General features: G+C 53.7%; 1 non-coding gene across 1 annotated transcript; it reads right to left on the reverse strand.

Annotated features, from left to right (window-relative positions):
- Window positions 1-48: 48 nt before the first annotated feature.
- On the reverse strand, window positions 49-1,957 carry LOC124746557. The gene has a single exon (XR_007011375.1). It is a non-coding gene; the product is annotated as a small subunit ribosomal RNA (ribosomal RNA).
- Between the last annotated feature and the right edge of the window lie 3,043 nt (window positions 1,958-5,000).

Consider the following 5,000-nt stretch of genomic DNA (forward strand, 5'->3'; position numbering starts at 1 on the left):
GTGTTGCGCGACACGACACGCACATCGAAAGACATGCAGTCTAGTCGGTAATGATCCTTCCGCAGGTTCACCTACGGAAACCTTGTTACGACTTTTACTTCCTCTAAATGATCAAGTTTGGTCATCTTTCCGGTAGCATCGGCAACGACAGAGTCAATGCCGCGTACCAGTCCGAAGACCTCACTAAATCATTCAATCGGTAGTAGCGACGGGCGGTGTGTACAAAGGGCAGGGACGTAATCAACGCGAGCTTATGACTCGCGCTTACTGGGAATTCCTCGTTCATGGGGAACAATTGCAAGCCCCAATCCCTAGCACGAAGGAGGTTCAGCGGGTTACCCCGACCTTTCGGCCTAGGAAGACACGCTGATTCCTTCAGTGTAGCGCGCGTGCGGCCCAGAACATCTAAGGGCATCACAGACCTGTTATTGCTCAATCTCGTGCGGCTAGAAGCCGCCTGTCCCTCTAAGAAGAAAAGTAATCGCTGACAGCACGAAGGATGTCACGCGACTAGTTAGCAGGCTAGAGTCTCGTTCGTTATCGGAATTAACCAGACAAATCGCTCCACCAACTAAGAACGGCCATGCACCACCACCCACCGAATCAAGAAAGAGCTATCAATCTGTCAATCCTTCCGGTGTCCGGGCCTGGTGAGGTTTCCCGTGTTGAGTCAAATTAAGCCGCAGGCTCCACTCCTGGTGGTGCCCTTCCGTCAATTCCTTTAAGTTTCAGCTTTGCAACCATACTTCCCCCGGAACCCAAAAGCTTTGGTTTCCCGGAGGCTGCCCGCCGAGTCATCGGAGGAACTGCGGCGGATCGCTGGCTGGCATCGTTTATGGTTAGAACTAGGGCGGTATCTGATCGCCTTCGAACCTCTAACTTTCGTTCTTGATTAATGAAAACATACTTGGCAAATGCTTTCGCTTCTGTTCGTCTTGCGACGATCCAAGAATTTCACCTCTAACGTCGCAATACGAATGCCCCCGCCTGTCCCTATTAATCATTACCTCGGGTTCCGAAAACCAACAAAATAGAACCGAGGTCCTATTCCATTATTCCATGCACACAGTATTCAGGCGGGCTTGCCTGCTTTAAGCACTCTAATTTGTTCAAAGTAAACGTGCCGGCCCACCGAGACACTCAATAAAGAGCACCCTGGTAGGATTTCAACGGGGTCCGCCTCGGGACGCACGAGCACGCACGAGGCGGTCGCACGCCTTCGGCTCGCCCCACCGGCAGGACGTCCCACGATACATGCCAGTTAAACACCGACGGGCGGTGAACCAACAGCGTGGGACACAAATCCAACTACGAGCTTTTTAACCGCAACAACTTTAATATACGCTATTGGAGCTGGAATTACCGCGGCTGCTGGCACCAGACTTGCCCTCCAATAGATACTCGTTAAAGGATTTAAAGTGTACTCATTCCGATTACGGGGCCTCGGATGAGTCCCGTATCGTTATTTTTCGTCACTACCTCCCCGTGCCGGGAGTGGGTAATTTGCGCGCCTGCTGCCTTCCTTGGATGTGGTAGCCGTTTCTCAGGCTCCCTCTCCGGAATCGAACCCTGATTCCCCGTTACCCGTTACAACCATGGTAGGCGCAGAACCTACCATCGACAGTTGATAAGGCAGACATTTGAAAGATGCGTCGCCGGTACGAGGACCGTGCGATCAGCCCAAAGTTATTCAGAGTCACCAAGGCAAACGGACCGGACGAGCCGACCGATTGGTTTTGATCTAATAAAAGCGTCCCTTCCATCTCTGGTCGGGACTCTGTTTGCATGTATTAGCTCTAGAATTACCACAGTTATCCAAGTAACGTGGGTACGATCTAAGGAACCATAACTGATTTAATGAGCCATTCGCGGTTTCACCTTAATGCGGCTTGTACTGAGACATGCATGGCTTAATCTTTGAGACAAGCATATGACTACTGGCAGGATCAACCAGGGAGCTGCGTCAACTAGAGCTGAGCAGCCGGCCGCCGGGAGTGTGTCCCGGGGGCCCGCGCGAACACGCAAGCGTCCGCTCAATCATTCTGCAAACAGGAGGAGGCTGAGCTCCCCTGCACAATACACCTCGAAACCCTCTCAGGTCCCGGCGGCGCGCAGCGCCGTCCCAAGTACTTGGTCGGGTTCGAGAGAGGCGCAATCGCCCGGAGTTAGGCGAGTAGACGCTTTCGGTGCGACCACCCGTGCTCCCAACTGAGCTTGCCGCTGCCGACAGAGGCCCGGGAGCGTGCTGTCGTGGCATTGCCGGCGGGAGACAACACGCGCCACCTACGGTGACCGGCAGCTCCAACGCCAGCGCCACAGAAGGACAAAAGCCCCACTTGGGTGCCGAAGCGAACTCTCCCAGCACAGCGCACGCGCCAACACATCCGCACAGCTGCGATACAAACCACCAGCGAGAACCGCTGGGGCGACCGAGCAGCAGACGGCGTCGCGGCGCCGAGCGCCGGGCGGCGGCGCATCCTCAACGCACACAGTCCTCAATCGGACCAGCACACTGAAGATGTCCACCGCGCTTCGCACCGGGCCCGCGAGGACCTACTTTGGCCGCACGGCGCCGCGCGCAGGGTGCGCCGGCGCGCAGCTGCGACGCCTGCCGCGTCCGTCGGCCGGCGCGCCTGCCACTGGCCGCCCCCACCAGCCGGCTGTAGCGCGTGCGCCCACGCACCGCGCGGCCAGCACGCCGGGAGGCGCCCCCTCACCGGCCGGGGACGGTCCCACCCAGCCACCGCCGCGTATCGCTTCACACCCAGATGCCGTTCAGTTTCGTCGGCATGGTGGGTATCGCTGGAACAACCGGTTCGTACCTCAACCTATCGTCGCCATCACCGATTCACCCCTAGCGAGAACAACCGCACCACAACAGGTTACCATTTGTTCATTTGCGTAACTTCACCAGAAAACGCAGGCGTCCATCGCCATTTGCAACTTCAACGATTATTGCATGCCTGTGTCAGGTGTCACGCCACACTACGTCTGCCCACATACACGCAACAAAATGTGCACGCCTAGACAATACGTGGAAGGTGGCCCCCGTACGTATGCGATGTCCATTGCTCGAACGACTGTCAACCGGCCTCTGTAGCATGTCGCAGATATGGAACGCGGTGCACCATGCCATCACGGTGTGTGAGGAGAGACGACTAGGTCCGAATACATCAACAGACAGCTCATGCTGATCGCCATCCACGGCGTCCGTTCCTCCCACACGTCTCTATGGCGTACCACACTGCAATCCAGCTCTCATAGGGAGACGACACGTAGCTGCGTGCACAATATTTGCACTGTATGGTCCGCCGTTTTTGGGCGCAGTCGTTGTACGGTCACACATGTGCCACGATGTATCATTCGGTACATAAGGACGAATGTGCAGTACAGATTGTGGTTTACGCGTACGACATTAGCGGACGGTTGACACAGGCCGCACCACAACGTAGCCTGAGTACGTCGCATGCGAAGGGCATTGAACATGCAAACTTCTCACCAACCAGCTTGCGAAGGCAGGGGGGGCAAGGTGGGGACGTGGGGAGGGGCGGCATGTACGTCCTGCTGCCATCCACATTACAGTGTACAGCAGGAGCATGTGGAAAGTCAGCAAGACTTGCAAGGTGTTTAACATGAAGCGATACACAGGGGAGCGGGCAGTGCGAGTAGCGAACTATATTGCGAGGGTTGCGGGTGGGCAACACTACACTAATTGAACGAGTCGTATAACAATTACAGAGCAGGTTTAGGCGACAACATGGGTTACGTTAGGGGACAACGTGGGTTACGTTAGGGGACAACGTGGGTTAGGTTAAGGCACAACGTGGGTTAGGTTAAGGCACAACGTGGGTTAGGTTAAGGCACAACGTGGGTTAGGTTAAGGCACAACGTGGGTTAGGTTAAGGCACAACGTGGGTTAGGTTAAGGCACAACGTGGGTTAGGTTAAGGCACAACGTGGGTTAGGTTAAGGCACAACGTGGGTTAGGTTAAGGCACAACGTGGGTTAGGTTAAGGCACAACGTGGGTTAGGTTAAGGCACAACGTGGGTTAGGTTAAGGCACAACGTGGGTTAGGTTAAGGCACAACGTGGGTTAGGTTAAGGTACAACATGGGTTAGGTTAAGGTACAACATGGGTTAGGTTAAGGTACAACATGGGTTAGGTTAAGGTACAACATGGGTTAGGTTAAGGTACAACATGGGTTAGGTTAAGGTACAACATGGGTTAGGTTAAGGTACAACATGGGTTAGGTTAAGGTACAACATAGGTTAGGTTAAGGTACAACATGGGTTAGGTTAAGGTACAACATAGGTTAGGTTAAGGTACAACATAGGTTAGGTTAAGGTACAACATAGGTTAGGTTAAGGTACAACATAGGTTAGGTTAAGGTACAACATAGGTTAGGTTAAGGTACAACATAGGTTAGGTTAAGGTACAACATAGGTTAGGTTAAGGTACAACATAGGTTAGGTTAGGTTAGGTTAGGTTACACGTTGTTGTAAGGAAAGGTGTAGGGGGGGGGGGGGGGCGGGGGCGGCAGGTTCGTTGATAGTGATTATAGTAAGTGAATGCTTGTGACATGATCAGATTTGTCACGTCAGGATGCACCTTTGGCTTATTAGAGGCGGCGCTCCAATTCTATGCTTGTGTGAGACCTGTGTCTTTGACTCATGTCATTGTTTGTGCGCTGTGACAGGAGGTACTATTGTGATGTTGGGTGCACCGTTGTATAGGACATGTGTGGGTGTTGGTGCCTGGTCTGCGCAATGGTGGATGTCGAAAGGCTGGGATATTGTATTTTCCGCATGGACCTCCTGGTCTGGTTGTGATAGTGTGGATTGTGTAATGTGGCGGAGAAGATGCACTGGATGTTGTTCCATGCTGGTGCTTACATATTGTATGTGCGCCTGTTAGAAGCAGAGAGTGGTGCGTGATCAGAGTGTCTGGCTGACGTGTGGTTCCCATTGTGGGCAGACTCTTTCAGCATGTATACGGACAGT

The sequence above is a fragment of the Schistocerca piceifrons genome, unplaced genomic scaffold, assembly GCF_021461385.2.
Source record: "Schistocerca piceifrons isolate TAMUIC-IGC-003096 unplaced genomic scaffold, iqSchPice1.1 HiC_scaffold_351, whole genome shotgun sequence".
Lineage (NCBI taxonomy): Eukaryota > Metazoa > Arthropoda > Insecta > Orthoptera > Acrididae > Schistocerca > Schistocerca piceifrons.